Source organism: Scyliorhinus torazame, chromosome 11, assembly GCF_047496885.1.
Source record: "Scyliorhinus torazame isolate Kashiwa2021f chromosome 11, sScyTor2.1, whole genome shotgun sequence".
NCBI classification, from domain to species: Eukaryota; Metazoa; Chordata; class Chondrichthyes; order Carcharhiniformes; family Scyliorhinidae; genus Scyliorhinus; species Scyliorhinus torazame.
This window is the reverse complement of record NC_092717.1, coordinates 26,066,620-26,085,366: the sequence shown is the minus strand read 5'-3', so window position 1 is coordinate 26,085,366 and position 18,747 is coordinate 26,066,620. Positions and strand designations below refer to the sequence as shown.

General features: G+C 46.7%; 1 long non-coding RNA gene across 3 annotated transcripts in view; it reads right to left on the bottom strand.

The window, feature by feature from the left end:
- Positions 1 to 9,269: 9,269 nt before the first annotated feature.
- LOC140385182 (uncharacterized) overlaps positions 9,270 to 18,747 on the bottom strand; it is a 115,140-nt gene continuing 105,662 nt past the window's right edge. For 2 of the 3 annotated variants that reach the window (XR_011933305.1, XR_011933306.1), the window contains one exon: positions 9,270 to 9,693. This is a non-coding gene — a long non-coding RNA (uncharacterized lncRNA). The remainder of the gene's footprint in view (positions 9,694 to 18,747) is intronic. The other variant, XR_011933304.1, reaches the window with a different exon arrangement.

The following is an 18,747-nucleotide window of genomic DNA, read 5'->3' as shown; positions in this document are numbered from 1 at the left end:
AGACGGCACCGGGGTGCAATGGGAGCATCGGTGTGGTCCCCGATCAGGGGTAACCACCGGTTTGTCCCGGGGAAGATGGACGGGGGGTTCCAGAGCTGGCATCGGGCGGGGATTGGAAAAATGGGGGACCTGTTCATCGACGGGACGTTTGCGAGCCTAGGGGCACTGGAGGAGAAGTTCGAGTTACCCCCGGGAAATGCCTTTAGGTATATGCAGGTGAGGGCTTTTGTGAGGCGACAGGTGAGGGAATTCCCGTTGCTCCCGGCACAAGAAGTTCAAGATAGGGTGATCTCGGGTGTATGGGTCGGGGAGGGCAAGGTGTTGGAAATACACCAGGAGTTGAAAGAAGATGGGGAAGTGCTGGTAGAAGAGTTGAAGGGTAAATGGGAGGAGGAGCTGGGGGAGGAGATCGAGGAAGGTCTGTGGGCTGATGCCCTAGGTAGGGTTAATTCCTCCTCCTCGTGTGCTAGGCTCAACCTGATACAATTTAAGGTGGTCCACAGAGCGCACTTGACGGGGGCGAGGTTGAGTAGGTTCTTTGGGGTAGAGGACAGATGTGGAAGGTGCTCAGGGAGCCCGGCGAACCATGTCCATATGTTTTGGTCATGCCCGGCACTGGAGGGGTTCTGGAGAAGAGTGGCGGGAGCAATATCTCAGGTGGTGAAAGTCCAGGTCAAGCCAAGCTGGGGGCTAGCAATATTTGGAGTAATGGACGAACCAGGAGTGCAGGAGGCAAAAGAGGCCGGCATTCTGGCCTTTGCGTACCTAGTAGCCCGGCGAAGGATCTTGCTAATATGGAAGGAGGCGAAGCCCCCCAGCCTGGAAGCCTGGATAAATGATATGGCTGGGTTCATAAAGTTGGAGAGGATTAAGTTCGCCTTGAGAGGGTCTGCGCAGGGGTTTTACAGGCGGTGGCAACCGTTCCTAGACTATCTCGCGGAGCGTTAGAAGACGGTCGGTCAGCAGCAGCAGCAACCTTGGGGGGGTGGGGGGGGACGTCCTGGGAAGGGGGGGGGGGGAGAGGGGGGACTGCCTGGGAGGGTGGATGAGCAAGAGATAACATGAAGGGTTGGGGAAACTGGCACGTACGGGTGAGGGACAGTGTAGAAAGCTGTGTAAATATATCATTTTGCCATGTATATATCTTGCTCTGCGCAATTTCTCGTTTTTTTTTGTTCCGGGGTGGGGGGGGGTTATTGTTTGTAAGGGAGAAAAATTTTGTTAAAAAACTTTAATAAATATATATTTTTTTAAAAACATACAATTTATACAATAAGGATTATCCCCTTTTAGAAAGCTGCATTTTACAGTTTCTTGGAATGGAACAATTTCTTTGGATCATTTAACCGAGCCTTCTCATATTCCCTGTTACATTGTTCATGGGACGATGTTTTGGGCCCCATCATGATCAGAAATGAAGTTGGACAGGACCCAAAAATACTGATGCCAGCTGGTGTGCCTGGTTCCGGACCCCATTCCCAGCACCAGCCAATTTTGCTAAGGTGCATTTGGGGCCCAGTAGGACTACTCATCCCACAATAAGGCTCATTAAGAGCCTTGGTAAGGGATTTTCCAGTCATCCTCCAGTTTTCCAGTAGAATGGAGAAGAGTTTAATTGCCTGGAAGCAACCAAAGGCTGCCCCATAGCTAGATTCCCCCCGTCATTGCCAATGATGGCCTAGCTGTTTTTTTAAAATTTATTTGTCAAAAATGTTGGTGAGGGCTCATTCATGTATATGCTCTCTCTTGGTTACTTGGCTTTTGGTTAAATCACCAGCTTTGAGAGCTTACCTGTACCCTTAAATGGTCAGGGAACCTATATCCATGCCAATTAAAGGGAAGCCTCCATGAACATTCCAGGTCAGTAACTGTTTGCAAAAATTCAGCCCCATGTCTCAAGGTATGTCTTTCAGAATGAGATGTTACATGTAGAATATGTAAATTTTAAGCATTCACAGAACTTGGTGCTTGCTCAACTGAGATTAAAATTAATAACCTGATCCTGAATATTTATCTTGTCGGACAATCTTTTTAGAGGGTCAGTCAAACCAAGATGTTAACAGTCTTCACACCTTGCCAGACAACTGAGTAAAGGCCTGTAGCAGTTATGTTTTCTTTCAGCATTTCCCACCAGACTATTTTTACACACAGCCAAAACCAGAAATCGCTTAGCTGTCTGATAAAAGCTGCAATCATTAACATGTTCCTCCTGTTGTCAAAGTGAATCTTCTCACTAATTTGTGAACAGTAATCCTGCCTGATTCATGAAAATTAATTTTGTCTGATCCACAATTTTGAACTTGGCAAAATGAACAATCACACGTGTTTCGATAAAATAAAACCTAAATAACCTAGTCTATTTTTAATCTCACTAGCCAAAGCGTACAAATCCCACAGGCTTCATAGAATTTACAGTGCAGAAGGAGGCCATTCAGCCCATCGAGTCTGCACCGGCTCTTGGAAAGAGTACCCTACCCAAGGTCAACACCTCCACACAATCCCCATAACCCAGTAACCCCACACAACACTAAGGGAAATTTTGGACACTAAGGGCAATTTATCATGGCCAATCCACCTAACCTGCACATCTTTGGACTGTGGGAGGAAACCGGAGCACCCGGAGGAAACCCACGCACACACGGGGAGGATGTGCAGACTCCGCACAGACAGTGACCCAAGCCGGAATCGAACGTGGGACCCTGGAGCTGTGAAGCAATTGTGCTATCCACACTGCCACCGTGCTGCTCCATTACTGATTCGGAAAAATATTTGGCCAATTTATTTTTCGCACAGCAGATGGTTTTGTCCTAGGCATAATTTTTGAGCAATTGAAAAGTAAAGCTACATGGAACCAGATGTAATTTTGAATCTTGCATAACGTCCACTTATCAAAATATTTAAGTGCAATTTTTTCCAAGAGTGGTATTGAGTGTGACTATACTTCTTTCTGCAGATTAATCTGGACCATATGACAAGATTTCAAGTTTTAAGACTTTTAATGTTATAAGCAAACTAAAATCGACATTGGCTAAAAATACTCAGTAGAAAACAAATATACTAAACTATAAATAGATGGGGCAGGTTTCCTGACACTTGCACAAAATGAAAAATTGTACTCCATGTGGTTTTATGACCATTAATTTAAAGAGTTTGGAAAATCAAGTGCAGCATGTCCTAATAGGAGATTCCAATAGTAACTCTGACAGATAAATCTTCTCCAGAAGAGAAAATTGTCTAAATTGATTTTTCAATGGTACAAAATGCTTTTGAAGTACAGAAAATGTTGAAAATACTCAGCAGAGTAAGAAGATCTGTGGAGAGATAAACAAATCACTGATCTTTCATAAGAGTAGAAAGATGTTTTAGTGATGAACAGTTCTTGGACAAGTACAGAGCCAGGGAAAGGTGGCGGTGAAAGACCAGAGGGAAGACATCTGTGATGGGGTGGAGTGAAAAGTGATTAAATGACAAAAATGAGGATGGTGAATGGCAAACAAAGGTAATGATGACACAAGTATGGAAAGAAAAAAGGCATCCAGAGGAGGTGTAAATAGTTAAAGCAAACAGGGAGGGAAGCTTGGAAAATCTAGCAAAGAGGAAAATTCTCCCATGTCCAAGAAATGCAGAACGGTGGAAGAAAGGTAGATGGTCTCCAGGGATGTAGACCACCACTATCAATTGTGTACAAATAGAAGATCCCCATCAAAAGAATAAGCCCACACCACCTCCACTCCCAATGGCTCTAGTTCAGTTATCTGTCATTACCAGTGCTGCTGTCCAATAGAAAATGGAAGTAATGGTTACGGTTAAAGTTGTTAATCTCAATGATAGATATGCACAGTGTCAAGTAGAAAGACGAGGTGCTATTCCTTAAGCTCGCATTGAGCATCATGGAACCGTGCAGGAAGCCAAGGACATAAATGTCAGAGCGGGAGAAATAAAATAGAAAATAACCAGAAGCTAAGGGTCATGCTTGCAAACTCAATGAAGGTGTTCAGCAAAGCCATCACACAGTCTCCATTTGATCTCCCCAATGTAGAGGACACTGCATCATGAGCAGCAAATACAGCATACTAAATTGGAAGTTGGAGAGAATATGAGAGTTAACATAAAAGATAATCTAAACATCTTCTACAAGCATGTAACTAGTAAGTGGGTTGTGTAAGGGACCTTCCTGTTGATTCCCTTATTTCCCATTTCTTTTACTTTGTGATTATCATTTTGATCTATGGATATTTAATGGCCATATATCTTTTAAGTTGAGCAGAGGAAGTGAGGAACACAAAAGTTGCAAAATAGTATACTGTGCTATTAAAGATACAGCTTTTGAACAGCAGAACTCAGACTTTTGAGGGATCAGAGGGATCGGTTCGATTGGCCTGCTGGTGGCCAATGAATTGGCCAAAGGCCATATTCTGCCCGGTAACAGGCTGAGATTTAGTCCTACATGGGTGTCCAGGGTTTCCAGAGGACACAGGAAGTGACAGTAAGATCCTGGACACTCAGAGAAGAAGCTGTGAGTGTCTGTCCCTCTCTCGCTCACTCTTTCCTCAAAATGCTGCCTACTGCTGATTTCTGAACCTGCAAAGAGTCTATAGTGAAAACCATTACAGACTGAAAGCAAAAACCTCGAACCTTATGCCTAGACTGAAGAAATGTGTACTGGAAGACAATCATCTGAAACAAAGACTCGAATCCTTTTACTTTCATCATTATTTTTACACCCCTCTCTTCCCCTCTATCTTTGTTTGTCTGTCTTGTGTGCATGTATAGAAGGTGGGGGTGCATTAAAGAGGGGGGGGGGGTTAGGAATTAGATAATAGTTAACCAGTTGTATCTCCTGCATATTTAATTATATTTTTTGTTATTAATAAAAATTAATTGTATTTAAATTTACAAACCTGGTGACTGTAGTTATTGGGCAGCCATGAACCAAAGACTTGGATATTTTCTAAGAATTATTTGTTAATTTCAATTGTGTTGTAACTCCAGGTCAAGTGGGGCTGGAATTGACTGCACACTAGCCCAGGATGTCGTAACAGTTGTAAGAGGCAGTTGGGGTCTATTGGGGACAACAATGGTGATATATGCTTAGATGTATATAGCAAGGGGAGAATACTTAATCAATGCTTTATATTAGCGCTTACTGAGGAAGAATATGCTGACAAAATATTGGCAGAAGCAGAGATGTTAATGGTAATGAATGGGGTGAAAATCGATGCTTAGAGTGGATATGTTTCCTGGTCTGGATGGCTTGCATCCCAGGTTGCTAAGGGCAGTGGAGATAGTGGAAGCGTTTGCTATAACCTTTCATTGTTCCAGAGATAGGATGAGAGTGCCAGAGGATTGGCAAGTGGCAAATGTGGTACCCTTGTTCAAGAAATTGTCTAACAACATTCCTAGTAACTTCAGTAGGGGGTTGGTAAGGCTTTGGAAACAATAATCAGGGTGGGGGTTGGGGGGAAACATTAACAAACTATTGAAAAGGTCTGTGTTAATTAAGGAGAGCCAGCATGGATTTGTAAAAGGTAAACCATGTTTGAATAGTCAAATTGAACTTTTTGATGATGTAACAAAGCAGGCTGATAAAGGGAATGCAGTGGGATGTTGCCTTTTTGGATTTTAAGAAAACATTTGACTGGTTAACAAAATTGAGATTCATGGAGTATGAGGTTAGTCAGTTTGGTTGAAGAATGGGCTCAAGGATAGAAAACAATGCATTGTGGTAAAAGTTGTTTTACAAACAGGAGGATGGTATACAGCAGTGTTCCCCAAGGATCAGTGTTAGGATCACAACTTTATTTTATAGATATAAATTATGTGGATTTTGGACCACGGAGTAAAATTTTAAAATTTGCAAATGGTGATCAAACTTGAAGGTATGATGAACATTGAGAATGATACCAACTGCAACAGGACATAGATAGGCTCACAGAATAGGCAGAGACAAGTGGCAGATGGAAATTAATACAGAGGGGTGAAAGGTGATGGATTTTGTCAGAAGGAATGGGGAGAGGCAATGTATACTTAAGGGCACAGTTCTAAAGAATGTGCATGTGAGGGGGATCTGGGAGGTTTATGTGCATAAATCTTTGAATGTGGCAGGACATGTGGAGAGGCTATTTACAAAGAATTTGGAATCTTGAGCTTCATAAGAGGCATTGAGTAGAAAAGCAGGGATGTTATCCTGAACCTGTACAAGCTCTGTTTCGGCTAAAAGCGGAATATTACACCCAGTCCTGGTCAACACCCTTTGAGGAAGATGGTGAATGTCCTTGAGAGCCTGTGGAGGCGATTTACCAGAATAGTTGCAGATAAAATAAAGTAATGGTCCTAACACTGACCCTTGGGGGACACTGCTGTATAGTTCCAGGGGTGAGGAAATGCAACTACGAGGTTAGGTTGAGAAGCTGGGCTTCTCCTTGGAGCGAGGGAAATTGAGGGGAGATCTGCTGCAGGTGCACAAGATTATTACAGGGAGGTTTAGATAAAGGAAAAGTTGTTCCTATTAGCTGATGGTTCAAGGACTGAAGGACACTGTCAAAAACTTGCCTCTGAATCACAGTTTTCTGGGTTCCAGTCCCACTCCAGGCTTGAGCACAAAAATCAAGGTTGATGCTCTAGGGCAGTACTGAGGGAATGTTACGTTGTTTGAGATGCTGTCTTTCAGATGAAATATTTAAACTGAGGTCCCATCTGCCTGCTTGGTTGGATGTAAAGGATCCCATTGCATTATTTCAAAGAAAAGCAGGGGATTTATCCATTCTGCACAGGTCAATTGTTATCCTTCAATTAATATCACAAGGAAACAGATTATCTGGTCATTACACATTGCTGTTTGTTTGTGCTACCTTTCCTACATTACAGCAGTGATTGTGCCTCAAAAAGTACTTCATGGCCAGCAAAGCACTTTGTAATGTTGGGTGGTCATGAAAAGCACTATATAAATGCAAGCCTTTCTTTTACACGGATTTAAGGTTTTGGGTAACAGACACAGAGGGAATGTGAGGAAGATTTGTTTTGTGCAGCAAGTGGTAATGACCAAGAACAGAAGGTAGCAGGGAAGGAAAAAGGAATGCTGGCTTTTATTTCAAAGGGACTGGAGTATGAAAGTAAAGAGGTGTTGCTGCAACTATACAAGGTACTAGTACGCGCAGATCGAAAAGGAGGGCCTGGCAGTGGTCTTTGCGGTGAAACGTTTCCACCAGTACGTGTATGGCCGCCACTTCGTGACTGATCATAAGCCTCTGCTGGGACTTTTCAGAGAGGGTAAGCCAATACCGCCCATTGCTTCCGCACGGATCCAGCGCTGGGCTTTGTTGCTCGCTGCATACGAGTATTCTCTGGAGCACAAACCAGGAACGCAGATAGCGAATGCCGACACACTGAGCCGATTGCCTTTATCGCCCGGCCCCATGTCGACCCCCACGACCGGTGAGGTGGTTGCAACCCCAAATTTTATGGACACCTTGCCTGTCACGGCATCACAGATCCGTGAGTGGACCCAGACGGAGCCAGTCCTGTCAAGGGTTTGGCACATAGTCCTGTATGGTGGGCAGCATAGACAACTCCCAGGCGAGTTGCAGGCATTTTCCTCCAAGCTGTCAGAATTCAGCGTGGAAGACGACATCTTCTTGTGGGGGACGCGTGTGATTGTCCCGGAAAAAGGACAGGATCTGATATTACGAGACTTGCACAATGGGCATCCAGGTGTGACCAAAATGAAAATGTTGGCCCGGAGTTATGTCTGGTGGCCAGGCCTCGACACCGACATTGTGAAGGTGCCCATTGCTCCATTTGCTAGGAGCATCAGAAGCTTCCGCCGGCCATGCCCCTACATGACTGGGCGCGCTTGCATGCAGATTTCGGCGGCCCTTTTCAAGGATCCTTCTATTAATCGACGCCCAGTCTAAATGGCTAGAGGTGCATAAGATGCTCCGCACATTGTCAATTGAGAAGATGCGTTTGTCTTTCAGTATGCATAGCCTCCCCGAGGTGCTGGTCACGGATAACTGCACTCCATTCACAAGTGAGGAGTTTGCGAGGTTCATGAAGATGAACGGCATTCGCCATATCCACACTGCCCCTTACCACCGGGCTTCAAATAGGTTGGCGGAGCGCACAGTGCAGACATTCAAACGAGGCCTAAAGAAGCAGTCTTCCGGGTCAATAGACACGAGACTGGCTCGCTTTTTGTTTTCGTATAGGACCACCCCCTACGCGGTGACTGGGGTAGCTCCTGCAAAACTCCGAATGGGCCGGAGACTTCGCACCCGCCTTAGCATGGTTTTCCCGGACATTGGCACAAAAGTACGCAGCACACAAGAACGGCAGGGACATGGTTTTTCTCGGCATTGGCTGATTCGGCAGTTTCCGCCCGGTGACCCAGCGTTTGTTCGGAATTTTGCTGGTGGTGCCCAGTGGGTCCCTGGTGTAATCTTTCGCCAAACGGACCCTATATCTTACCAGGTGCAAACCCAGGGTCGTCTCTAGCGCAAACATGTAGGCCACGTTCAGTCCAGAAGACTATCTTTTCCAAAGATTCCCCGCCCCCGGAGCTAATTTCTACAGCCACAGAGACCAGAGACAATGGAAAGTAGTCCTCACAATCTTCCTCTGGTGCCTCACTCAAAGCCTGCGCAGGTCGTTACAGAACCGTGCAGAGATAGAGACGCCGAGATGACGGAGGCAGCAGACTCTGACTCTGAGGTGGAGGCACAGGACGCATCAGAGGGGGAATCCTCGGGCCCACGGGCCATGGATGTGCAACCGTTACGCCGTTCATCACGGAAGCACCGGTCTCCGTCTCGTTACACGCCGCCCGATCCAGCGCCTCGTGCAAATGGTGTCCAGCCTGCGGCAAAACGAGTCCGATGCCCTCCTTCGCCAGGGTCTTCGGTGGATTCCTTGGACTTTGGGGGGGGGGGGGGGGGGGGGGGGGGAGGGATGTTATAACCTGCCTGCTTACCATTGACTGGGGACTAATGACAATCCCACAATCCTGTGGGAGTATGAGCTTCCCCAATGAGGGGGGCAGAGAAATCATTAGCAGACTCCCTGTATAAATAAAGCTGGCCAGTTTGGAACCAGCCAGGAAGGAGTGTGCAGCAAGCGAAGTTGCTGCTGCTGTTGTATATATATGTTATTGTAAATAAATGTTATTTATTTGTATCCTTAAAACACGTGCTGGATTCTTCGTGGCCCTCACAAAACATTCAATATCCCTTATAATACCTTAACTGAAATTGTCTAATTTGTCCATTGCTGCATTGGCATATAACTAAGATTTTATTTCTATTACTTGCAGAATTGTCACAAAAACATTTTAAGGGGTTGGCTTGAGAATTTCCTCATTTTTACACTTACCCCTGTGAGGTAAGTGTTAATTCTATTGAGATCTCGATTTTTGTCCTGAAGAATCCACAGTCAAGAGTTAATTCAAACAGATCTAGTCCCAATTAGTTAAAAGCTATTTTACTGCTTCCTCACCATCCTCATCATTTGAAATGTGTTTCCTAAAAAGCTCATCTTCACTTGAAAATGTTTCTGAGTTGTCCACAAAATGGGTTTGTTCACAGCTTCTCCAATTGGTCATTTACGCCACATATCTTGCTGTTCCTCGTCGATGATCCTGTAATTACAGGTAAAACGTCATTAACCTTGCTCCAAGGTCAATCTAGCGGTGATATTTTCCTGTAAGAAAACAAATTGTATTATTAGAACCAATATGTATGATCATGATTGTTCTCTCACCCCTGCATTAAGATGTAAAACTGCTTGATGTACAGAACAAGACCTGTTTGTGGAGTTTTCATCTTTCCAGTTTGGTGCCAACCTTCTCTGTGGCACCACTGGGTTTTATTGGTTATTAAATCCATAAAAATGGACTGAAGCGTGTAATTTGCATATGTGAGAGAAGGTCTCTTAATTTGCTTTTAGCTACTGCCTAGAAAGCTAAACCTAACTTACAAAACACTGGTGTGCAAAAGTACCAAGGCCCTGGAATCATTTTATGCAACAGCGCATGAGTCAGCTCAAAATAAAAAGTGAACCAGCACAATGCTTAATTTGTGTGTAAATCTAATGCAATGTATAATTTCTACTTGTGCATTTAATAACCTGGAACACAAAGGAGCATGAACTATGCAATTTTTAAAAATTGCACAATATCTGAAATTAAAATGAATACACTACTAGGGTACAGTCGTGCAGTGATTATGTTACAGGTTTAATAGACCAGAGGCCTCAGATAATAATTCTGAGAACATGAGTTGAAATTCCATGATTTTATTGAAAATGTAATTTGTTTAAAATATCTGTAAATAACCTGATATCAGTAAAATTGACCAGGGAACTATTGGATTGTCATCAAATCCTAATTGGCTGACTAATGTCCTTTTCAGACAGCTATCCTTCCCCGGCCTTGCCTATATATGATCCCAATCTCACACCAATGTAATTGATTCATTATTGCCCTATGAAATTGCCTATAGCAGTCGCTTAGCCACCTTGTCAGGGCAACTAGGATCGGAAATAATTACCTATTTTGTCACACCCTGGGACTGAATTTAAAAAAAAATCTCCTGACAAAGCTACGGGCCAAGAGGTGGAAAATGGGATTATGTCAGGTTGTTCTTTTTAACCATAGAAATATGATAGCCCCCTTCTGTGCCATAATTTCCATGGCTTTCTGATTCTTTTGATGGCAATTTTCATGACCATTACCATTCTGAAAGTGAACAATGTGAAAAACCATGTAGGACAGATTAATTTGTTGTTTTCTTATTATGTCTGTGGTGAACCACTGTAATAGGAGATGTCAGGTAGGACCTGCACTACAGGTTCGCCGGTAGCTCCTGCCGGCTGGCTCCGCCCACGGAGAACTGTATAAATATGTATGACCTCCAGTGCTCTGCCATTTCGCCAGCTGCAGCAGGAGGCCACACATCTGACTGTAATAAAGCCACAGTTGTACCCAACTTTAGTCTTTGTGCAATTGATCGTGCATCAATATCTGAGCTTACATGGGGCGCGATTCTCTAGAAAGATTTCTAAGTGTTGTAGTGAGCGGGAAATGCCGCAAGCTTCCTGCAACTTGGCCCAGCAAGGCCGGCAACGCTATTAATCCTTAATTGCTCCACTTAACGAGGCCCCACCCGCGTCTCGCCGCAAATGAAGGCTCTCCAGCCGATTCATCGGCACCGGACTTGTTCAGCCAACCCCAGCCAGCTCGCAACAATGGCACCAAGAAGACCAGCCCCAAGGTTCGGGATCGCTGACCTAGGCAGGCTCCTAGATGCCGTGGAGGCCAGGAGGTATGTCCTGTTCCCTTGAGGGTCCTGGAGGGTTAGCCATAGGGCAGCCAGTGCTGCCTGGGATGTGGTGGCAGCAGCTGTGAGCGCTGGGAATGTGAACAGGAACACCGAATAAAGATCAATGACCTAAACCGGGCAGTATGAGTGAATAGACACCACAGCCCCCTGCCGATTTCCCCCCCCCCCCCACACCCAAGACCTGTGGACCCCCAAAGGAGCATCCACCCCAACTCTCCATGCGACCCCCAACCTTCCCTTCACACCTCTACCCACCACTATGAACCGCGCATGTGGCTAACGATGTCCCCTCTGTGTCTCCTCAGGAAAAGGTCTCCCATAATCGTCGAGAGAGGGCCCAGACAGAGGTGAGGAACCACCGGGCTCCACCCGGATGACCTGTCAAATGTGAGTTGTGATTGCCTTACTGACTGACCCATCCCTCCCACTGACCACATATCCATTCTCCCGCAGGTCCTCCAGCAGCGTCTCCTGCCTCCCAGGAGACCACCTCAGAGCACAGCTCCTAGGATCCCACCGTAATAGTCACGACACAGCTGTCAACCCCACCCTCCACCACCTCGGTGGGAAATGTTAGTAGTCAGGCTTCGGGGCACAATCTGATGAGCACCACACTGCTGCTGATGTACATCAAGCAGAGGCAGGAACCCCCAGACGAGACAGCAGTTGGAGAGCTTCTGGATCCCAGGACCCAGCTCGGTCCCAGCCTGATGCTGAGCCTCTGGAACAGGGTTACCTGGAGCTGATGAAAACATTAGGGAGTGGCCGGGACATTCAGAGTGAGGTGTCAACGCCACTCCAGCAGATCCGTAGCTGCTTGGAGGAGTCCCAGAGGCTACGAGCACAGGAGATGTCGCTGACCACGCGTGGCACCAAGGCCAACACTGCTATGTGACCGCAATGGAGAGCCTGGTGCACGACGTTGGCACTCTCAAATGGGATGGCTGAGGCGCTGCAGAGCTTGTTCCAGTCACAGGGGGGCATTGCTGAGGTGCTGCAGAGCATGTCCCAGTCACTGAGGAGCATCGCTGAGGGCTTGATACAATGGTGCAGACCATGGGGAACTGCCAGGGCTGGCAGAGCCAGATGATGCAGGGGCAGCCAGAGCTCGAACCATGGTGAACGCCAGAGCCCTCTGGGAAGTGACTGGGAAGGTCGAATTGGCTGGGTGCCAATCCGACCCGTCCCATGGAGTGAGGATGGTGGCCACAGCTCCCCGAGTTCCACCCCTCTGATGAGGCCACATCTCACAGTCAGCAGACAGGACAGGACGGGACGGCACGGCTGTGCATGTGCCGCCGAGAAGTGAACCGGGCCCATCAGCCTCAGAGCCCCCAGAGGACACCCACCAGAGGCATTGAAGGCCACAGGAAGAGGAAAGCAGCTGGCTGCCTCCACCTCTGATGTACATCCTAGGGAAACACCTAGACGTAGTGGTAGAGTTAGGATATCCAAGCACATTGAGGATCAATGAGGGCATCAGGGGAGGGGGAGTGGTTGGGAGGATGGGGGGTGGGCACCATTGGGAGAGTGGGGAATTGTATTACACATTAAACACCCTTGTGCACAACTATTATGATGCCTTTGTCACTTTCTTCCATAATGTCGAGCTAACCTTTGAACTCTTGGCTCATCTCTCCAGGCATCTCCTCCTCCCCGTGGCACCCACCCACCATCCGGCCATGGACATGTTCCTGGAGCTATGTCACATGCCTGGGCATTTGAATCTTGGCTTCTGCGTGTGCCACCGACAATTGAGCCGGGGCCCACCGGCCTCAGAGCCCCCAAAGGACGCCCGCCAGAGGCATTGAAGACACCCGGACGAGGTGGTGTTGCCTCCCACAGTGTTCAGGCACAGTGGCAAGGCATCAAGGTGTGATTGGGATGCTAGGCAATGACTCCACATGCTACATGGCCCGCCTTCCCACAGGAATCCACTTGGGCTGTATGAATTGCTCACTTAACCACGATTGCCAATTCCCTATTAGCAATAGCCTTCAGCCACACGGAACGAGGCCTCGGCTTTCGGCGAGGGTTATGGGAGGTCATTGAAGCAGATGAGCAGAGACGAGGGTTGCACCAGAATGGGTACACACGATTCAGGGGTTGGCATGATGATGCCACGAGCGGTTACCCCCGGCTGTCCCCCCAGGGCCTCCTTCCCACCCTCCCATGGCAGCCTACCCCTAAGGAGGGTCCCCCACCCCAGCCGGGGTCCCCTACCACCCGCCATGCACTGGGGCAGCAAGCCCAGCACCCCCAGTCTCTTCCCTTGTGAGCAAAGATGGCTACTCACCTCCTCGGCTCCCCCCAGAAGCCCTTCCGCCAGGTTCACACTTTTAAAAAGGAGTTCTAATCAGCGCCAGCATGACCATTTGCTGGGGAGGCCGATGAATGACAGAAGATCGTTGGGTATGGGTGGCTCTCGTTTATTGTGTGGAAATAGGGCTTAAGTGGTGATAATTGGTTTCTGCCATGCTACAGTGAGATCCCGATTTTGCCTATGGGAGCAGGCCAGTTGATCGCAAACTGTTAGGCACCTGGCGTGGTTCCCGTTTTTGGTCTCTCCTGCTATTCACCGGCCTTGTTTCGCTTGAGCGAGAGCATAACGAGGCTGGAGAATCGCACGCACAGTCTTTTTCAAACAGTAGCTCAGTAGTATATTGCTGAAAATAAATACTTTGTCGAAGATTTTCATCATGCACTCACCAGGACAAATGCAGGAATTCCAAATTTCAAATAGTCAGAAATATTTATAGGACCGGAGAAAAGGGGTGCTAGCTGATTGTCAAGATGACCCTGATTGACTGAGGCATTGCTATGGAGAAAGAAAAAATAAACTATAGGCTCCTACAGTTTCCAGCTAATTCAAAAAAAGGTGGAAAGCTTGAAAGTCTAGGAACACGAGATATATGACCGAAATAACCAGTTGGAGAAACTGTGAAGAAGCTCATTTTTGTGGACAAAAAAATTGTACAAATTTAATGCATGAATTTGCTTGCACAAAACGGGTCCCTGCATTGAATGCATGTCGCTTCTAGCAAGCATAAATGAGCCATGTCATGAGCTTGACTGATTATCTTAAATTAGTTGCTAGTGAGACTATTAGCGCACGAGTGCCAGTGCGATGCCAATTATGTTGGCTGTACAACTCAACAATTAGTTGGTCAAATTAAACACCATGTTCCTCTGGCTGTTCATAATAGGCACAGTACAGACTATACTCAGCCTGCTGCACTTGTAAAGCCCAAAACAAATATCTACTGTTTAAAATAATCAATCAAGCTCCACTAGCTCATTTAAGCTTGCAAGAAGCGACATACATTCATAAACAGGGACCCATTGTCTGCAAACAAAAGGAACATGTTCTGCCGGCGAGGGAGGGGGAGGCGGAGATAGTGGCGGCGATGGACGCTGAGAAGGCCTTTGATAGGGTAGAGTGGGGGTACTTGTGGGAGGTACTGAAGAGGTTCGGGTTTGGGGAGGGGTTCGTCAGGTGGGTTAGGCTGTTGTACGAGGTCCCGATGGCGAGTGTGGCCATGAACAAGAGGAGGTCTGATGCTTTCGGTTGTATCGAGGGACGAGGCAGGGGTGTCCCTTGTCCCCCCTGCTCTTCGCGCTGGCGATTGAACCCCTGGCTATGGCACTGAGGGAGTCTAGGAACTGGAGGGGGCTGGTGCAGGGTGGGGAGGAGCATAGGGTGTCGCTCTATGCGGACGACTTGCTGCTGTATGTGGCGGACCCGGTGGGGGGGAATGCCGGAGGTAATGAGGATCCTCAGGGAGTTCGGGGATTTCTCAGGGTACAAGCTCAACATGGGGAAGAGTGAGATGTTTGTGGGTCACCCAGAGGACCAGGAGAGGGGGATTGGTAAGCTCCCACTAAAAAGGGCGGAGAGGAGCTTCATGTATTTGGGGGTCCAGGTGGCCAGGAGCTGGGGGGCCCTGCATAGACTTAATTTCACGAGGCTGGTGGAACAAATGGAGGAGGAGTTTAAGAGGTGGGACGTGTTGCTGCTGTCCCTAGCTGATAGGGTGCAGTCAGTCAAGATGACAGTGCTCCCAAGGTTTTTGTTCCTGTTCCAGTGCCTCCCCATTCTTATCCCGAAGGCCTTCTTTAGGTGGGTCAACAGGAGCACAACGGGTTTGTGTGGGCGCGAGGGACTCCGAGGGTGAGAGAGGTGTTCCTGGAGCAGGGTAGGGATGGGGGGGGCTGGTGCTGCCCAACCTCTGTGGGTACTACAGGGCTGCCAATGTGGCGATGGTGCGCAAGTGGGTGATGCAGGGGGATGGGGCAGCATTGAAGAGGTTGGAGACGGCGTCTTGTGAGGGTACGAGTCCGGAGGCGCTGGCAACGGCGCTGCTGCCGCTCCCTCCAAGGAGGTATACCACGAGCCCGGTGGTGGCGGCTGCCCTCAAAATTTGGGGGCAATGGAAGCGGCACAGGGGGGAAGTGGGGGCCTCGGTGTGGACCCCGATACGGGGGAACCACCGGTTTGTCCCAGGGAGAATAGATGGAGGGTTTTCAGGGTGGCACAGGGCAGGGATAAGAAGGTTGGGGGACCTGTTTGTGGATGGGAAGTTCGCAAGCCTGGGTGAGCTGGAGGAGAAGTACGGGCTCCCCTCCCGGGAAACGCCTTTAGGTATCTACAGGTAAGGGAATTTGCCAGGTGGCAAGTGGGAGAATTCTCGCTGCTGCCGCCACGCACAGTACAGGACAGGGTGCTCTCGGGGGTGTGGGATGGAGAGGGGAAGATCTCGGCAACATACCAAGTGATGCAGGAGGAGGCCTCGGTGGAGGTGCTGAAAGGTAAGTGGGAGGAGGAGTTGTTGGGGGAGGAGATCGAGGAGGGGACGTGGGCAGATGCCCTAGAGAGGGTGTGTTAGATGTTTTAGTTGCTGTGATGTGAAGAGTCTAAAGTTCTGTTCCTTTTTCTTTTAGTATACCATGCCTCCTTGCTGAAAAACAACATCTGATGGCTGTACGTTATGTCTTAAAGCTCTGTGAATTCTTTCATAGACTTCTGCTTCCAAACAAGCTTTTCTACTGCTATGTAATGCACTTAAATGTTCAGCAAAACCAGAGGTCATTGTAGTCCCCTCCCAAGTTGGAGGCTGGTCATCCAAAATGGACGGAATTTTAGGATTTCTACCAAACACTAATTGATAAGGACTATAGCCCCCAACCATCTGCAATGAATTCTTTGCATGTACTGCCCATGCTAAAGCTGAATTTAGCATGCAATTTGGTTGATCTGCCAAAATTTTCCGAAGCATGTCATTGATGACAGCATGATTTCTTTCACAGACACCATTACTAAATGGGCTTTCTGCAGCCGTATTCATAACTCTGATATTCATGTTTTCACACATATCCCTAAACTCATCATTAGCAAATTCTCCCCCATTGTCCATCAGGAATTTTGCCGGTGGACCCATTCCTGTCCCTATCCATTTTTCCACGATTTGATCCAGAATTACTTTCCTTTCTTTACTTCGTACAATCGTTGATTGACTAAATCTGGTTGCTAAATCTACAAAATGCAAAATAAATATATTATTTGCTTTATCCCAGATCTTAAGGTCCATGGCCACAATGTCGTTAAAATCCCTGGCCAAAGGTAGGGTTACTATTGGTCGTGCTGGTGTCCTTCTGTACTTCCTACAAACTTCACAGCGGTCACTAACCTGTTCTATCAGTTTAGTATAGTCGTCATCCCTTACCCCTGCATCCTTTAATAAATTTTAAAGCCTCCGAGGAGACGGATGTGCAAATTGCCTATGCAGTTTTAATACCACAAGCTTTTTATCAGCTGAAGTCCCATTTTCAACTGCCATTAACACATCTTTAACGACTCTACTTGAAATATTATTTGTCAGTAATGGAATACAATAGAGTCCCGACTGTAAATTGTAAGTCCACCGTCTTTCCAAAAACTGTTGCCTTATCCTGTTCCATATCCAGTTTCATGTGTGCTTTCTTCATCGACGGTCTGCTCAGAAGCAAAGGTATCTCACTTGATACAACATCCGTGCTAATAAAATGATTCACTCCGGCAATATTGCAAGGGTTCACCACTCTTTTCAGCGACTTCAGAGTATTATCATCCCCAAACCGGAAACTTGTGGAACTTTCAAATTCCTTAACTTGTTACGATTTTCAGCATTCAAAGAGTCCAGGTAACATTTTAACCAGTCAATTCCACACACAGTAGATGTGCAGCCACTGTCCAATACTGCACAGTTAGGATTCTGCAACCAACACCCTCATTACCGGCGTAAAACTGCTTGTCAATTGGACAATACCTTCTTTCTGGTCACTATCTTTTTCCTCTTCTGACTCTTTCGTGTCATGTGTCGCTTCAAACACTCTATCATAACGAGTTGGACAGTTGAAAGCATAATGGTATTGAGAGTCACATCGAAAACATCGATTTATCATGCCCCATGCATTTCTGGGGTTCATCTTCCTATTGTAGGTTCTAACTGGGTTTCTGTCTTCATAATTTCCTTGTCTCGGTCTCCTTCTATCATTTTGAGCCCTGTTCGTAGCCATACGATTTCGCCATCCTGTTAGTAGTGTATCTTCCATATTCTGCCTTATTGCAGGCTGACCTATTTGGGTCATCAGAGCCATCGGAATCGAATGTTTCCCCAGAAACTTTTGTAAAGCTTTTGTCATCTGTTCGAATAAGGTATCCTCATCCGTAAACTGAACTCCTGTCAAAACCAGGAGCCTATCCATGTTGCTCACTCTAGCGCAGTCAAGTAATTTAAAGGCCTACACAGACTGTGGAAATTCCAGATTGTGATTCTGCAGCCTTTTATATAGTCTGCCAAATTCCATTATATGGTCTTCCATGGAGATATCCTCCATTTTCCAGAACTTATCAAAATCCGACCATGCTTCATACGCACTTAACAAGTCATCTTTCTTATAAATCTTATCCATATAATGTAATAAAGTCTCCAGACCTTCTTCTGAGTCTAACTCTTCTAATTCCAGCTCAGAAAGCACTTTGTTTCGGATTTTACTGCCATATGGCAGAGAAAGAGCCAATGCCATACCTTGTTTTCTGTTTCCCAAAAGCAGTTACCTTAGTTCACATAACTACTGCACTTCTCCAGTGGTCGTACGATTCCCTTTCAGAAAATAAGGGAGGATAGTCATATCCAGCCATCTTTACCCTCGGTTCAGCCATATATCCCTTTTTTTTTTCTTTTCTCACTCACTCCTTGGTTTGATCTGGAAAAGTTGTATCTTTCAACCCTTCACATTTACACAGCAACCATCCTCTGCTGCCAATTGTTAGACGTTTTAGCTGCTGTGATATGAAGAGTCTAAAGTTCTGTTCCTTTTTCACCAACACATTTATTTCCTTCCAACAGCCTTTGCACAAAACTCTCACTACACA